This window comes from Sus scrofa, chromosome X (assembly GCF_054392235.1).
Source record: "Sus scrofa isolate SSC_HxYL_T2T_F1_AM1 chromosome X, Sscrofa_HxYL_maternal_Yorkshire_Landrace_v2.0, whole genome shotgun sequence".
In the NCBI taxonomy this organism is placed as follows: Eukaryota; Metazoa; Chordata; class Mammalia; order Artiodactyla; family Suidae; genus Sus; species Sus scrofa.
Window position 1 is genome coordinate 12,685,930 of NC_139401.1, and position 18,486 is coordinate 12,704,415.

Sequence of the window (18,486 nt, forward strand, 5' to 3'; positions counted from 1 at the left end):
AACACTCACTTTCCTATCAATTCCCTCTTTCCCTGTAGGTGAGCTCTGTGATCATTTAACTTGTAATCAGGCTTCCAGTGTATTACAGTCTAATGAGAACTCTTGAGTCAACGAAGGTTTATGTCAGCTTGACCTGCTCACTGTTTCCTTGCTGAGAATCTACGGAAGAAACCAAATTATCCAAAGGCTATTTTGGTAAGCCTGGAATCCAAATAAAGGTTGTGAGGTGTATTGGTTGATTGTGCAGTTGCATCAGGTTTTATAGTTCTGGCCTTACTCATCAGAAAAGAGGTATTTTGTTTGTCCGAAGGAAGCCTGTCTCTTCTAGCCAGTGCATGGATTCTGCTATGATCTACCTTCCAGGAAGAGCAAGAAAAGAATCAACCTCATAGAATTGTGGTGAGAATCACAGGGCATAGCCCCTGTCAGGTATTTCCTGGGTATATAGTAAATGTTTATTATTTAAATACTGTGAATTTGTTATTTCTTCTCCGTACCCTCTTCTTCTTGGTCTTTTCCTTGTCGGTCATCTTATTTTCATCCCTGCTCTGGATGATTAACCCTCTTTCTCTGTAGGTGCTGGTCTTTTCTAACTCTTTCTTTTCGGTCTAGTTGTCTTTTTGCCACTGTAAAGAATGTTTGCATGTCTCTGATCTAATTTATTATTCTCATATTTTGAAGTGTAGTTCTCAGATGTTACCATTTCTCATTTCCAAGTTTTTGAAGATTGTGGGGAATATTGCTTTAGCATCTGGATGAAGAGCAATTGTTGTTATTTAGTGGGAAGGGCTGACTGAGTCCAGTATCTGATGTGGTACCTGGCTTGTGGCAGACACTCAATAAACATAGATTGAGTTAATTGTAGCCTTTAAAAACCCTTTCCTATAGAGCCGGTCCTCTTGACATTTGAAATAGAATTAAGGGCTGGTAATTATTGTGGGGACTGTCCCGCATATTATAGGATGTTGAGTAGCATCCCTGGCCTCTACCCACTAGATGCCAGTAATATGCCCCCTTGCCAGTTGTGCCAATCAAAACTATTTCCAGACGTCGCCAAATGTTGACGGGTTCATGATCATCCCTAGATATTGCTTTAGAGCAAAGGTTGCCCATTAGTGGTAGTCACATCTTTATTATTGCCTTTTATTTCTCAGATTTTCCCAGCAAAATAACGTGGAGGGGTTGGACACTTATCTTAATGAGTTGCCACTAACCTAAGGGCAGTAGCATTTAATGTAGCTGAATGCCACAAAGACTCATAGCCACCAACAGTGTCTTTACTTTTGAGGTACAGTGTAGTGAGGAGCTGGCCCAGGAAAAGAATATGAGACACTTTTCTTTTACCAAGACATTTTTGCTGTGAACAAAAAAAGTCATCTAAAACACCATGTTTAACCGTATAGCAGTTGCACATTCTAGTAAAAGTGTGTCTCAGGTTGGACCAGTGGCACTGAAGTGGCACTGCCCTCTATCACTTAGTACCCAGTGTATAAATGGACGGTCCCTGAAGCAGTCAGTAAGCAGGCATTGAAGGCATAAAGAATTCAATGAATTGTCCAAGAGTGAGCAGTGAAGTTCACACTCTGGGAAAAAGCTCAGGAAGGTGCAACTACCAGGTGGATCACAGTGTGTGAACTGGCCACAGCAGACAGGACACATTTTGATTAAAACTTATATATGTGATAAACATTTAAAAAGAAAGCTCATAGGCAGTAAGGGAAATATATAAAGACATAATTTGGAGCGTGAACAGGGAGGTGAGGGAGAGAGGTAGTTGAGGAAGAGATGGAAACTTCATGGAAAGATGGACATTTGTGGGAAGGAATGGAGAGGATACATCATGGAAGATGTAGGATTGTAGGAAAGAACAGGGAATGGTGGGGGAGGAAAGGGGATTCTGGGAGAGAATGGAATTTGTGGAGAGACTAGAGGATTGTGGGAAAGAAAAGGAACTGTGGGAGAGAACGGAGGGCTATGGGAGAAAATGGAGAATTGTGGGAGAAAATAGAGGATTGTGGGAAAGAAGATATTGTGGGAGACAGGATTGTGGAAGAGACAAGGAATCGTGGGAGAATAGAGGATTGTAGGAAGGAATGGAGAATTGTGGGAGAAATAAGGAATTGTGGGGAAGAATGGAGAATTGTGGGAAAGAATAGAGGATTGTGAGAGAGACAAGGAATTGTGGGTACAAATGGAGGATTGTGAGAAAGAATGGAGAGTTGTGGGAGAGAATGGAAGATTGTGGCGGGGGGGGCGCATGGAGAATTGTGGGAGGGAGAAGGAATTGTGGGAGCAAATGGAGGACTGTAGGAAAGAATGGAGAATTATGGAAGGAAGGAATTATGGAAGAGAGTAGAAGATTGTGGGAAAGACAAGGAATTGTGGGAGAGAATGGAGAATTATAGGAGAGAAAGACTTGTGGAAAAACACCAGGAAATTTGGACTGAAAATGGGTACTCTTATGAAAGGAAGGGTAGTTGGGGAATGAAGGCAAAGTAGTAGGAGAATTAGTAGTTGTGGGAGAGAATGGCAAAATTTGGGGTAGAAGTGGGATTATGGGAGAATCAGAGAACTCTAGGAGGGAACAGAGAATTTTGTGAGGGGATAGAGAATTGTGGGCCAGTAACCGAGACTTTGGGGATAATAGATATTGTGGGGGAAAAAAAAAACAGAACTGTGGAAGTCAACAAGATTATGGGAGATAAATGGAATTGTGGGAGAGAATGGAGAATTGTGGGACAGTTCAGGGAATTGTGGGAGACAAGAGGCTTGTGGGAGACATGAGATAATGGTACAGTACAAGGAATTATGGGATACAGGGAGTGTGGGAAAAGACAGGATTGTGGGAGAAAGTGGAGAATTGTGGAAAAGTACTGTGAATTGTGGGAGCTACGTGGATTCTGGGGCTATATAGGACATTGTAGACACAGAAGATTGTGGGAAAGCACAAGGGATCGTGGGAGGCAGGATGGTTTTGGGATAATATAGGGAACTATGGGACATAGGGGAGAGGATGGAGGATGGGGGGTAGAGAATGGAGGGTTGTTAGAGAGATAGGTGTATTGTAGGAGAGAAAGATTTGTGGAAGGGAGAGAACTGTGGGATATGACAGAAAATTTGCGGAGAAAATGAGTAAGTTTGTGAAAAAAGTGGTAATTATGGGAGTGGAGAGAGAAGAGAGAGTAGTTAGGGTGAGATAGGATTTATGGGAGATAGATAATTCTGGGCCAGAAGATAGAATTGGCAAGAAGTGAGGTTTATAGGAGTGATGGTAAATTATGTGAGAGAATAGAGAATTGTGGGATAGTACAGGGAATTGTCAAAGACATGGTAGGTTGTGTGGAAGAGTTGAATTGTGGAAGAGATGGGAAATTGTGGCAAATAACCGAGGATTTTAGGAGAGAAGGAATAGTGGGAGAGAATGGAGGATTGTGGGATAGAATGAATAATCTTGGTGTGCAACAGGAAATTGTGGGAAAGAGCTAAGGATTGTGGGAGAAAATGGAGCACTGAGGTGAAAAGAAAGCATGACGGGAGAGATAAGATACTGTGGAAGAGAGAGAGTTCCCAGTTGTGGTGCAGCAGAAAGGAATCCAGCTAGTATCCATGAGGATGTGGGTTCACCCCCTGGCCTTGTTCAGTGGGCTAAGGATCCAGCGTAGCCATGAGCTGTGGTGTAGGTCACAGATGTGGTTTGGATCAGGTTTTGCCGTGGCTGTGGTGTAGGCTGGCAGCTGCAGCTCTGATTCTTCCCCTAGCCTGGGAACCTCCATATTTAGGTGTGGCCCTAAAAATAAGAGGAAGAAAAGATACTGTGGAAGAGAGAATGAATTGGCCCTCTGGGCTCCATTCCCCCCATACTGGCCTTGCCACCTATGCACTCCACCAGAGCTACTCCTCTGGCACTCCTCACAGACCAACCTGGGCACACCTCTCTACCCTGCCAGGCCAGGCCTTATTCACGATAGAGCTGGGAAGTTGTTTGGCTCTGACTAGAAGTGACAAGCGAAGTCATATACCTCGGTTCACTTCTCTATCCCAACACTCTCAACCTGAGTGCTCCAGCTGATGGTTAGGATTAGTCATTTCACTTGTATTCAACAATCAAATATTCATAGATCATGAGACATGCCAACACGAACAAAATATGGTTCATTTCCTTCAGGAAGTTTCAGTTGTGTAAGACACAAAAGCAAATCATTTTGGCAATAGATCTGCATAAGAATGTGAAGAAAATGCTATGAGGACACAGACTAAGGCAAGACTCATGAATAAGTGTATTGGGCAAGTCAATTATATAACTCTACGACGAAAGCAAGAGAAAGGAAAAGATTCTCCCAGGTGGTAATTGGAATAGACCTGGCACCACAGCAGAGATGTCTACAAGTTAAAAAAATGAAAGCTCACAGTATTCAAGTTAAGGAAATAGTGTAAACACACACCCAAAGAGCAGAGGTAGGACTTGACCCCCTGGCCGAGAATCAGAGGAGATGGGAGGCGGCAGTAATGTAGAGGCATCTGACTGTTGGATCTTAGAGACCTAAGAGTTTGGATTCTCTGACTTAGGCCCTGGGGCATTTCAATGTGGAGGTGTCCTCAATGTAAATGACAAAAGAGGGACAAGGAGGGTAGACCAACACTCAGGACTGGGAGTTTTCTGTGTGTGTCTCTTGGACCGGCAGCCCATGGTGCCTCCAACCACCAGGGGGCGCCAGTGGGGCTCTGGAGGCCGGAAGAAAGGGGAACAAGAATTTCTAGAACAAATGACTAAAAGAGGGAAGCAGGAGAAGGGAAGTTTGGGAATAAAAGGGGACATGGGCTTTATGCTATCCTTTCTAGACCTTAATTATTGTTTCCCCTTGTCAAGTGACACCTTGGACTGAAGAATCTATTAGCTTTCATTCAGATTTACTAATTCTGCACTGTTCTGTGGTACCTCAAATTATGAACAGATGTGAGAAAAGAAGCCAGAAGGGTGGAGGTGGGTGCTAGGGAATCTGGAAAGAATTCCTGAACTAACAGAGTTGGGGAAAAAATTCAGACCTCAAGAGTGAGCTGACTGACAAAGCCTTGAGAAAGAAGACTTTCTTGGGGATGGGAGTGGGGAGCGGGTGGTGGTGTTGGAGAAAGATCAGATCCACGGGGTCTTAATCCAGGGGACTCTGGAACAGGTTTGTTTTTTTTTAACATTAAAAAAAATTAAAACATAGTTATTAATTCCAAACTCCTAATTAAGCCCACCCTGCTTTCCCCTTTGATAACCATAAGTTTGTTTTCTATGAATGAGTCTCTTTCTGTTTTGTAAATAAGTTCATTTGTATCATTTTTTTTTCGCTTCCACATATAAGTGATATCATAGGGTCTTTCTCCGTCTGACTTGACTTAGTATGATAATCTCTAGATCCATCCATGTTTTTTTGTAAGGATGGGTAATATTTGATATCATATATATATATATATATATATATATATATATGTATATATATATATACCATGTCTTTATCCATTCATCTGTTGATGGACATTTAGGTTGCTTCCTTGTCTTGGCAACTGTAAATAGTGCTGCTATGAACATTGGGGTGCATGTATCTTTTCGAATTAGAGTTTTCATATTTTCTGGCTATTCTTCCAGGAGTGGGATCACATATGGTAGCTCTGTTTTTAGTTTTTTTTTTTTTTTTTTTTTTTTATCATTTTGCTATTTCTTGGGCCGCTCCCGCGGCATATGGAGGTTCCCAGGCTAGGGGTCCAATCGGAGCTATAGCCACCGGTCTACGCCAGAGCCACAGCAACGCGGGATCCGAGCCGTGTCTGCAACCTACACCACAGCTCACGGCAACGCCGGATCGTTAACCCACTGAGCAAGGGCAGGGATCGAACCCGCAATCTCATGGTTCCTAGTTGGATTCGTTAACCACTGCGCCACAAGGGGAACTCCTGTTTTTCGTTTTTTAAGGGACCTGACACTATTGTCCATAGTGGTTGCACCAATTTACATTCCCACCAACAGAATAGCATGGTTCCCTTTTCCTTACACCCTCTCCAGCATTTATTTGTAGACCTTTTAATGATGGCCATTCTGACCGGTGTGAGATGATACATCATTGTAGTTTTGATTTGCATTTCTGTAATAATTAGTAATGTTGAGTTGGCCATCTATATGTCTTCTTTGGAGAAACATCTATTTACGTCTTCTGCCCCCCCCCCGGGTTTTTGTTTTTTGTTTTTTGTTTTTTGGTCTTTTTAGGGCCGCACCCATGGCATATGGAGATTACCAGGCTAGGGGTCGAATCGGAGCTGTAACCACCAGCCTACACCACAGCCACAGCAATGCCAGATCCGAGCCGTGTCTGCCACCTACCCCACAGCTCACAGCAACGCCGGATCCTTAACCCACTGAGCAAGGCCAGGGGTTGAACCTGCAACCTCATGGTTCCTAGTTGGATTCATTTCCACTGTGCCATGATGGGAACTCGCTCCCCTTTTTTTGTGTGCCCATTTTTTGATTGGAGCTGGTGGCACTGGTGGAATAGCGGATCCTCGGAGTCCTAAACCAGACACACCAACTCTGTCTCTCTGTGCTTAAAAACTTAAAGTGACCTGTTTCTGGCTACCAGACCAAACTCTTTAGCAGACTCCATAAAAGCACTTATCACCTGGTCCAACCTGCCTCTCCAGCTTCCCACAAGCCCTCCATACCATCCCATGCTGTGGTCATCCCCAAACAGTGTATAGATGTTCGGCTCCATGTCTGGACACATGCTCTTCTTTGCTTTGTCTTTTTTTTCCTTCTCCCGTGGTGATCTGCCATGCTAGACTCAACCTGCACATCGACTTCTCAAGACACTCTCATCAACGCTCCCTAAATGCAATGTAGCACCCACAGTTTCTTTGTGCCATTAGCAAATCACCGATTTTTGAAAAGTTAAAAAATAATCTTATAGCTATTTGTTAGTTGCATGCATCATCCTTGTCGAGAACACTTGCCCCTCTGGCTAAAATGATGCTGACTCTATAGCAGATGCTCAGTGAATATACATTTAAGATCAAATTCAGCTAACTTGTGAAATAGCCCTAGTAAGAGCCAGACATCATGTCACATAGTTATTCATAGAAGCTCAGTGTGGGCCGTTTGGCCTTGGAGTAGAGTAGTAAAGGCTTAAGGATATGATAAACAGTTCAGGCTTTGTCATGATAATTTAAATAAGGAGAAACCTTTCTGTATTTACTATTTGTAGTTTGTATCTCTGGGCTCCCCCCCCGCCCCCGCCCCAGCCCCAGCAAGTGGCAAAGTATTTCTTGTATTATGGATAAGCTCCCTGCTTTTACACAAGAGACCTACATTGAAGCAGCTGGAAAGAAGAAAAAGCAGGCAGTCCAAGGCTAACCCGTATCTCAGTCCCAGGATTACCACTTTAGAAGAGAAGGCTGCCCGTCCCTTTGGTTTCTGGCAGCAGCGCACAGCCTGTGGTAAAATAACAGGAGCCTGCTGCCTAGGGATCGTTCTGCCCTGGGCTGGTTTCCTTACATGTTTCAACATCTTTAGCCCAGATTGAACTGCCGTGATATTTTAAATGCAGATTGGAAACTTTTCCTCCACTCTTTTGCCTTCGTTTCTTTTTTTTTTTTCTCGCACTAGATGATTTATTAGATATTATTAGATGGTTATTAGCTGCTCTGTAATTTATTATTGTTGTGGTTACTTACTGACTGCCTACTATGTGTCAGGCACTATTTAAGCACCTCGTGTACAAAATTTCGTTGAATTCTCGTGAAATGTTAAGAGGAGGAATCACTGGCATTTGCACCCTGTTAGAGGTCAAGGAGATCATATGATATTTGCAAGAAGGGCTCGTCCTCGGCTCACCCGGAGGAGGCCAAGATGAAGAGCCCCGTGCCCAGATTCCATGAGCCCTTTTTGGAGCTTCTCATCATGGCTCCCTTCTTTTGATGGCTCTTAATGAATATTGCTGTTATTTGAAGAATTTAGTCATTATAAAATCGTAGTTTCGAAAAAAATGTTTAGGAAGGCCCCAGTTCTCATTAAGAAATTTTTTTCTTGTTGTTTTCTTTTTAGGGCCGCTCTTGCTAGATCTGCACCTGCTAGATCCTGGGCTAGGGTTCAAATCGGAGCTGCACCTGCCAGCCTACACCACAGCCACAGCAGTGCTGGATCCAGGCCGCATCTGTGACCTACATACATCACAGCTTGCAGCAATGCCAGATCCTTAACCCACTGAGCGAGGCCAAGGATCAAACCCTCATCCTCATGGGTATTAGTTGGGTTCTTAACCTGCTGAGCCACAACAGGAACTCCTCATTAAGAAATTGGGCAGGGAGTTCCTGCTGCGGCACAGCAGGTTAAGGATCCTGCATTACTACTATGGCTGTGGTGTAGACTGAGCTGCAGCTCCAATTCGACCCTAGCCAGGGATCTCCCATGTGCCGCAGGTGTGGCCATTAAAAAAAAAAAAATTACAATCTTTAATTAGTATTTCCTCCATCTTTATTAGTTGGATTAATGGAAGTAACCCAAATAAGAAAAGTAGGAATTAAAAAACAGAGACAGAGAGGAATTTGTTAAATTGTTAAGTTAGGCTGATGGTGGCACTCCGGGGGTGGGGGCGGGGGAAACCTTCATAAAAGTCAAGCTTTGACCAGCCAAAATGCTGTGGCCCCCAGGCCGGAAAACAGAGCTCAGCAAGAGGAAAGACTCAAGTGTTAGTAAAAGCTCATGTGCATAAGCAGTGTGGAAGGCTAAAGGCAAACGGCATCCTTTTTTCAAAAAACAAGTTTAATTTTTTATTTTCTGTTGGGTGGGAGTTGAGTTACAATGTTGTGTTAGTTTCAGGTGTGCAGCAGAGTGATTCAGTCCTGTATGTACGTGTGTCTGTTCTTTTTCAGATTCTTTTCTCGTATAGGTTGTTACAGAATATCGAGTAGAGTGCCCTGTGCTATGCAGTAGGTCCTTGTTACTTAGCTATTTCATGTGTAGTAGTGTGTACATGTTAATTCCAACCCCCTAATTTATCTCTCCCCCACCCTTCCCCTTTGATAACCGCTGAGTTTTTTCTGTCTGTGAGTCTGTTTGTGTTTTGTAACTATGTTCCTTTGTATCATTTCATTTTAGAGTCCATACATAAGTGATAGCATATGATATTCGTCTTTTTCTTTCTGTCTACTTTCCTTGGTATGATTCTCTCTTTGTCCAAGTTGAGAACTTTCCAGCTAGATTGTGCACCCCTTGAGAAGCAGGTTCCAAGCAAGAGCCAAGGCTGAACCCGATCATTGGTATCTAAGCAGATGATGGGAAAACTCACTACACCTATAGCTAGGTCTTCCTCAGAATACGACGTAGGACTTACTTATCGCTACATGTGAACAATGAAATTAATGATGCCAATTTACCAAGGTGACAGTGCCAAATATCATCTCCTATGTCCTAGGTCCCAAGTTGCTAATTCTAATAGTAGGAGACTAAGAAGGAATTTGGGGCCCATCACCCAAAAGCCTTACACAGTTAAACTGGTAACATTAGGTTAAAATCAAGTTTCTCTGGGAGTTGTGGCGCAGCGGAAACAAATCTGACTAGGAACCATGAGGTTGCAGGTTCGATCCCTGGCCTCGCTCAGTGAGTCGAGCATCTGGCATTGCCATGAGCTGTGGTGTAGGTCGCAGATGCTGCTCGGATCTGGCGTTGCTGTGGCCATGGTGTAGGCTGGCAGCTGCAGCTCTGATTCGACCTAGGAACCTAGGAACCTCCATGTGCCATGGGTGTGGCCCTAAAAAGACAAAAGATTAAAAAAATAATAACAAGTTTCTTGACCTTCGCAGTACTGACACTTGAGGCCTGATGAGTCTTTGCTGTGGGGCGTGGTGGTCTGTCCAGTACCTCGTAGGATGTTTAGCAGCATTCCTCCCACTAGATGGCCAGTGTTCTCCTCCAGCGGCCCCCGCCCCCCGCCACTACGTTGTAACAACACAAAAATGCCTCCAGTCATTGCTTAGTGTCCTTTGGGAAGCAGAATCCCCCTTGGAGGAGAACCACGGCTTTATAGCAAGCCTGTAATAATACAGCCTCTCTTTTCCTTTTGGCCCCAAGAACTACAGGGAAGAAAGTGACTTATTTTCTTGAGAGTGACGGGGCCGTGGAGGTGTCCATTTCCTATCACTGGTCATTATTGGTGGCGCCAGAGCAGCCACATGGTTTGCCAGGGCCCATTGGGGCCCTTTTCAGGCGGCCCCTCTCATCACTCATTCATTCACTTGAGGCAGAGGCCGCCTTGGGAACATTTGTATTTTACAATCACATATAAAATATAGATGCCTGTTGCATGATTTTGAATTTTGACTTGATGCATGTCATCTGGAATGAATTATTCATGGTGAAGCCATGCTACAATCGACTGTAGAACAATATGCCATGGAGAACCTTATTAATTGGGTGACTATGAATAAAATATGAACATTGTAGTTCAGATCTGACTCTGCCATTTTACCAATTAGTTCCAGCCCACTGCAGAATGATGGGTGGAGATGATTAGAAACTAGAAATTAGGAAGTGTGATTGATGGGAAAAACTCTTTGTGCCCCCTGACTCAAATACAACTAACTCCTCTCTAGGAAAACAGCTTGTATAAGGATTTTCCCCTGACTTTTTGTAGTGCAATAGCATCCTGTGCACAGGTAACTTACTCACTAGTTAGTGAGGGGTCAGGCAGGTAGTCGAGGGCAGGATATCCCTCGACCAGAATCCTGCTGCTCAGTTCTCTAATTAGCTTGTGCCCACTGGCAGCGAGAGAGACAGACTTGAACCCTGCAGGTGAGCAAAGCTTCTGGAAAGAACACTTGAGCCACATTCTCGTTTCCTCCATGGCTGATAGAGGAGTCAAGCGCCTTCTCAGGTGACAGGCAAATGGCCCCAGAGACCCACTGACCAGGGAAGAGTTAGAGGGAAGCTGAAAATTGCCCCCAGAGGGCAGTGTTGATGACAGCCTAATGTTGGGAAAGGGATCTTCATAAATGTGCCAAAGTGTCCGGAGCAGCAAAGTACTTAAGTGACTTAATGGTCGGAATCCCTCCCTAGTTCTTCTTAGATAAAGGTATGCAAACTTCTGCCCAGGGTTCCCACACAAAGCAGTGAAGACCCTATCTTAGGAGCAATTTTAAGAGACTCCAAGGGTGACTTGATGCAAGCTTGAGACCGTAATGACCACATCAGCAGGGTCTCCACTCTACACTTGTGCAAGAGGTTTTGGTTGTTAATTTTCCGAATTTAATCTTTGCTTCACCAAATCCCCCAAAGCCTGATCCAGCAGAAGTCAACTAATAATGGGTCACCATGGGTTCTAAACTGATGGAAGCTCTTTGGGCAGAAATTCTTTCCACAGCCAGAAATACTAATCTCATTTCTTGTTTGTCTCAAAGAGCTCTCCTCATGTGCTTGCTTTTCCCTCCAAGCTTTCCTCAAACCAGTATTTCCGCTGCTGATTTTATTCTTTTCTGTTTTCCTCTAGTGGACTGTGAGATCCTTGAGGGTAAGGTTTACAAGCTCTTGTCCCTTCACCCCACACAGCTTCTAGCACAGGGCTTCACAGTGATTTAGGCAAACAGCAGGGAATGAGTATGTATTATGAGGATGCAGGCTGACTGTAACCAGTGACCCTTTCCTGTTAATGCTTTTCTTTCTTTTATTGTGCTCACAAAAATTAATGTCCTTTAAAGCCTTGTTTTATTAAAATTAACCCCAAACTGAACATCATCCAACTCATTTACTCCTTCCTGATTTGCCAAATTCTCCCACTGCTTAAACGATTAAACGATTAAACTAGGTGTTTACTTGCCGAACGGAATTCCAGTAACGAAAACAGGATGTCCTTAGGAACCTAGCCTCAGAAGTTTGATTAAGAGAGTTCCCACTGTGGTGCAGTGAGTTAAGAATCCTGCTGCAGTGGCTCATTGCAACTGTAGCTCAAATTTGATCCCTGGCTTGGGAGCTTCCATAAGCTGAGGGTACGGCCATAAAAATAAAGAAGTTTGTTTGAGAAAAACAGCCAGCCCTCTATTCCATCAGTTCTCCAGGTCATTCTTATGAAGAATCGCTGTGGTTAGCACAACAGTGCTACACGGAATAGCTGCAGAATCTTCAAGAGTAGTGGGCTTCCATGATGGGAAATAGGACATTATCTCAAGACTTCCTGGAGGAACTAGTTTTTCCATGAGCCTAGAAGGTTGTGGATGTTTTCCTCAGGCGTAAATGAACATAGTAGGGGAGGGGCATCCAGGGCCCAAACCACTCCCCCAAGATGGAAAGTGAGTAGGGGATGCTGGAGGAGTGGGGAAAGAATGAACTTGACTGAATGAATGCAAACATGGAAGACAAAGATGGGCTATAGTCTGGACGATGAGTCAAATGCAGTAGCAGAAACACTTGAATGGTAGGCCAAGGAACCTCATTTTATTTAGAAAGCCAGCAAGATGGCACTGGCACTGTGTGTGCTGTGCATTTGTACACTGGGAGCTTTGATGTGGTGATAGTAATTTGTGGGCCTCTGCAAGAAGCAGTGATGGGGAAGAGACTGGAAGTCGGCGACCAAGACTAGGCTCCCACAGGCGCTCTCCTGCTTTATCACAGCCCCGAATTGTGAACAACTTAAATGTCCGTCAACAGTAACGTGAGTATAACACAGTGAAAACGCACTGTCCTTGGACACAACAGTTGGGTGAATCTCACAGACCAGTGTTGAGCAAAAGTCCAACAGGAATCGTTGTGGCCATGTGGTATTCAAAAACAAGCACAGGTAGTCTATCCTGTGAGTCCTCGGAATGGTGTTTCCTTTCGGGGAGAGTTTTGAATGAGAAGGGGCTCAAGGGGGAGTTCTAAGGAACCGGAAGTAGGCTGCATTCGTGAGCGCAGCCATGTATGAAAAATAATCCAACTGCATGCGTAACGTCTGTGTGCTTTGCTGCATGTATGTTGTACCAAAACAAGACACCAAAAAAAAAAAAAAAAAAAACCAAAACTAGGAGTAAAAAAAAAAAAAAAAGCCAGTGTAATAGTTTTACGGGAGGGAAGAGAGTCTGAGCTAGAGGCCAGGGAGAATAAGCGAGAGCTAAATGTGACAGCACTGAGGGGGAGGATGGAGCCCGGGTTGGAGAATGATTGGGTGAGGGCTCAGAGAAGGGAGAGGGGTTATCGAGGGCTCTGAAGTCTCCACGTACAGGTAAACGTAAGGCTCTGATCATGCGTTACTATAGTAACTACAATGGGGCTTGGTCATAGTATGTTGGGTCCCATACAGCTAGGATGACCACTTGATTTTCAGGCCATAAGGAGCCTTGACAGAATCTGCCTGGGCTCTGAGGTCCTGGCATTCTCTGGCCTGCTTCTGCTTTCTTTCTTCACACCTACAGAAATACAAGGTCTCCCTGGAGGTCCTTCACATTCCAAGATCCTGTGCATCTCCTTAACATCCACTGTGTATTCCATTCTCCAGATCCATTCTTCACTGTGAAAACGTTAAATAAATACCATCTCACCGAGGTCATTGCAGAGCTTACACAGGAAGCATTCTGCGTCCAGAAGATTCTGCGGTTATAGGAAGCCTTATCTTTTCAGGGTCATTATGACCGGAGAAAAATTTGATGGATGGTAGCTAATTTTCCAAGGTTACCTGGATTCTATTACTGCAACCGCAGAAAGAGGTCGTGAATATGTGCTGCCTGTTCCTGCCTTTTCATTTCTCTGTGTCCACCTGGGCCCCAGGGAAATGGATTTGGGCTCCACACGTGGCTGGTGAGCTGTGTTTGGGGCCTGTCCATTTGAATCGAACCGTGAGTCCTTGAAGGAGTGACTCTCCTCGCAGTGGTTCGGGGCTTCCTGATGAACCAGCAGAGCGTGCCACGCCAGCCACTGTAGGGGCTGGATGACACAGAGCAGGCTTTCGCAGGAAGGCAGTGAGCACTAAGGACACAATTGGAAACGGCACGCACTCTTCAGACCTGGGCCCCGATGCTGATTCATCCAAGCAGTGGAGTTGGCCCGGCAGCCCTTCTGGCACTGGATGAGGAAGAGTGTGGGGATGGTTTAATTATATGAAGATAAATGTTTTGTTTTAATGAGAGTCTTTATTAAATAACTGCCTAGCTAACTCCTGGGAGCCAGGAGTTCCCTGGCTGTTCGACATTTGTCTGTGCATGGAGGCTACAGTATGGTCGAGAAAGTCCCTTCCTGGATTCCCCTGGAGCGAACTTGTGCTGTAAAGAACCACATAGTAAATATGTTTTCTTTTTGCAAGAAATGCGATCCCTGTTGCATCTGTTCCACTCCGCCATCATAGCATGGCAGATGCCACAGACAACCTATAAACAAATGAGCATGGCTGTGTTCCAGTCAAACTTTATTTACAAAAGCCAAGTGGCTGTGGGATTTTTGCCTGTGGGCTGTCGTTTGCCAGCCCCTGCTCTAGGGGTCCTTTTATACTCAGAGCCAAGTTCTGTTAGAGCCACTGTATTAAGTTATGCCTCCATGCACTGCCACTGAATTCTGCAAACTTCATCTGCGTGAAGTGATCTCCGAGAGACAGCTAGAAAGTCACTCTCAACGCTTTAGAAGTTAAAATTAAAACCATTGATGGAAAATTATCAACATGTAAGTTCTGGAAATTCTTGAGGCCTAATGTGTTCTGAGAAGAATAGCACCAAATTTCCTTAAAACCTTTGAACCTTTGTCACTACTTAATAGTAATTAAGTTAGTTTGATGTGAGAAATTGGTATAAAAAAGTAAGCTAATTTGATCATTTGCTAGGCCGTGTACACCATGATGGCTTCGGCTACCCACTGTATATCTTGCTTCTAGCCATAGGTACACAATCAATATTTGTTGAATGGCAGGTCCCATTGTAGCTCATTGGAAACAAATCTGACTAGTATCCATGATGACACAGGTTCGATCCCTGGCATCACTCAGTGGGTTAAGGATCCTGCGTTGCTGTGGCTGTGTTGTGGGCCGGTGGCTACAGCTGTGATTGGACCACTAGCCTGGGAACCTCCATATGCTGCTTGTGCAGCCCTAAAACAGTACACACACACACACACACACACACACACACACACACACACACACACACATTTGTTACATGAATTAAAGGATGGGGAATGCAGATAAAACAGTCTGATGTCTGAGAGTATTTATTTTAGGAGCAAATCACTGTAGAATAATTCCAGTGCCCAAAACATGCTAGCCTGCTACGATGCCTTGGAGCAGCCTTCAGACGGGACATCTTTGCATTGTGTTTTGAGGTTCTGGATTTTCTCTGCTCTGTTGACAGTCTTGCTGATGCCCTTGGTGTAAGAGTCGCTGATTGGATCAGAAAGGACATGTGCTGGAACAGGAGGAAACCTAACTGGTCTCCCTAGATTGGATTGTACTCATTTGTGTTCTGAGCACTGCCCGTCAGCCTAATGAATTGAACCACATCAGCATGATTCCTTATTGGCCTTGGTCCTGATCAATCCCCTCTGTAGAAATGAAGGAGAATGTTAAAATTCAGAAACCATCACCAGCCCAGTTTTCTGCCTTGCCTCCGATGGATATATAGCATTGTCATGAAATGAAATCATTAGTTTTTCTTCAGGTGTATCCTGCATAAAATAGCGTTCAAGTGAAGTGAAGGAGGGACTGCTTATAAAGCAGTATCGCCCCCAAGCTAATAGGATGACTTAATTTGAGAAGTTGGTCATATGGTGTAACTATTTTCCCCTTCATTAGTAGCACACCCTAGTATAACTAGAAATCTTTATCCGCCCAGCAGGGAAGAAGATCAATAATTAGTTTACATTTCTGCTGGTAGGTAGATAATCCTCTCTAGATTCCCTTATGCTTTATTTATCCTTGAACTTTTGCCTATAGTCGTAAGTTTTGTCTCTTACAAGCAGCATGAAGTTGAAATTTTAAAATATTTAATCTGATTTTATTTTTATGGGACCAATTATTTCATTTATATTTAATGTAATGATATTAAAATGTTTATATTAAAAAGATTTCTATGCATAGATTTAAATCGACCATCTTATTCTATGCTTTGTATTTATCTCTATGATTCTGTGTTCCTTATCTGTTTTTTCTCGCCTTTTTTTTTTTTTCTTTGATGGGGTGTGATCTGGGCCCCTCGTGGGCCTTTCTTTCTATACATCCCCTGCCATGGCGGCGGGAGGGGGTGTGACACTCCAGTGCCATCCATTTTCAGGACCAGATTTCTATTTTCAGGATAGGTTTCTATCTTTTTAGCGATTACCATGGAAAGTAAAGCATGACTTGTTAGCTCCCAGAATCTCAAGTTAACTAATGCTTTTACTTTCTTCCCAGAGAATAAAAAGAATATTTAAACTCCATTTGCTTACTCTCTCACTTATAAGCATATATGCTGTTAATTTTATTATGTATTTTAATTTATCCCACAAGATGAATTTTATTTGATGCACTTAGTGTTGGTTTAGTTATCCAAATAGTTGCTATTTATATGCTTTTCTTTCTTCCCTATGTCTTAGAAATTTCCCTCTGCCGTCTTCTCTCTCTCTTTTTAACCTGGTTGACGTACATGCAGTAGACTTTCTTGTAGAGTGCCTCTGTTGATGCTGATCTATTTTCATTTGCCTATGTATGTATTTTGCTTTCATGCTTAGGTCTTTTTGTTGATTGTCTTATTCTAGGTTGGCCGTTATTTTCTCTCAGTTCGTTAGGGGTATTATTCTACTGTCTTGGAACTTGCATTGTTGTTGAGAAGTCAGCTCTAAGTCTAAATGTAATTCTTCTGAAGATAGTATCTCTTTAACTCTGTTTGCTTTTTGGAATATATGCATTCGTAGGTGAGCATTTGATATATTTTATCCTCTGATAATTTGGGGGATGCCTTGGAACTGTGGAGTACTGTCTTTTATCAGAGTAAAATATTCTCAGATATTTCTTTGAATATTGCTTCTAGTCAACACTCTATAGTAAATGCAGGTTGGGTCGTCTAAGCTGATCCTCTGTATCTTTTACCCTTTCTTTTGTATTTACCAAGATGTTGTCTCTCTGTGCTACATTCTGGATAATTTCTTCAAATTTATCTTCTATTTTACTAATTCTTTTATCAACTCTGTCTGGTCTTCTGTTAAACCTGTCCACTGAGTTTTTATATTTTTATTTATTTATTTATTTATTTATTTATTTATATAATTTCTAGTTGTTTCTTTTCCACATCTGCTCCTTTTTCTCTTTGTAATGTAAAATATTACATTGGATTTAAAATGATGTTTTTATTTTTTGCCACTTTTTCAGTTTTTTGAGGCAGAAGACTCACGGAAATACCTCAACTTCTTATTCCTAGAAACTGGAGGCCCTTCCCTTAGGTATTCTTTCCCCTTTTTGGAAGATGGCATCATGAAGTTCTTGATTTCATCATCTCGATTAGAGACTCCCTGCAATTATAAATTACCTTTTTTTAAGACCCTGAATTATTTGTTTGGTGGTAGGCTTCCTTTGCAAACTGGTACCATCCCTGCTCTTACTACGGAATGAAATAGCAGGCCGGGAAACCAACAACAATAATTTTATATGCACCCCGGGTGTAAGAGGAGGACAAAAAGAAGGAGCCCAGAGCCTTGGTAGCAGATGTCAGAGAAGGCTCTCTAGGGGGTTGGACTGATGGGTGAAAGATGGATGAGATCACCCAGTAGAACATGTCCCTAAAGAAGACAGAAAGACCCAGTCTGGAAAATCCTTACATTTTATGGGTGAGTTAGAGAAAGAAGGGCCAAGAGGAGACTGAGAAGTAGTATTTAAAAATCAGAAGGACGGTAGAGCTGGACATCCTGGGAAGGAGGGACAAGTTTCAAATTTGAGGAAACAAAGACTAGAACGAGTAACACAACCAATCAGGCAGCCTGGTGGTCATTGATGACCTTTGAAAGAATGATTTCAGAAATGGTAGCTAGAAATCCTGGGGTCGGTTTATAAATAAAACAGGATTTATGGTTTAAGAAATGGAGCCCTATCTCTAATCTCCTGGAATAGACCATGATAGAAAATATATATGACCGAGTCACTGTGCTATACAGCAGAAATTGGCATAGCATTGTCAATCAGCTATACTTTAATAGAAAAGAAAAGAAAGGAAAAAAAAGAATAAAGTTGTTTCACAGTTAAAAAAAAAAAAAAAAGATGCGGAGCCAATGAGATAGTGCCTGGAGGAGAGTACAGTAGAAGCTGGCAGACATAATCTAGTCCACTATCTTTTTTCTAAGTAAGGTTTTCTTGGAATGTGTCCATGCCGTGTGTGTGTGTGTGTGTGTGTGTGTGTGTGTGTGTGTGTGTGTGTGTGTGTCTACAGAAAAGTTGAGTAGTTGGGGCAGAGACTGTGTGATACACAAAGTTAAGAATGTTTGCGATGTGGTGCTTTACAGAAAATGTTTGCTTGTTTCTTTGCAGTAGTACAGAGGAGCAC

The 18,486-nt window shown here is 43.1% G+C and overlaps 1 protein-coding gene and 1 long non-coding RNA gene across 23 annotated transcripts in view; both read left to right on the forward strand.

Moving 5' to 3' along the window:
• FRMPD4 (FERM and PDZ domain containing 4) overlaps window positions 1-18,486 on the forward strand; it is a 919,679-nt gene that overhangs the window by 511,626 nt on the left and 389,567 nt on the right. Inside the window, exon 1 of one of the 22 annotated variants that reach the window (XM_085007345.1) lies at window positions 39-195. The exons of the other annotated variants lie outside the window; for them this stretch is intronic. The gene's annotated coding sequence lies outside the window, so the exon portion shown is untranslated. Of the gene's footprint in view, window positions 1-38; window positions 196-18,486 lie in introns of those variants that run through there. 22 annotated transcript variants of the gene reach the window in all.
• Window positions 6,802-12,930, forward strand: LOC146394475 (uncharacterized). The gene is made up of 2 exons (XR_014835157.1): window positions 6,802-7,241; window positions 9,610-12,930. It is a non-coding gene; the product is annotated as an uncharacterized LOC146394475 (long non-coding RNA).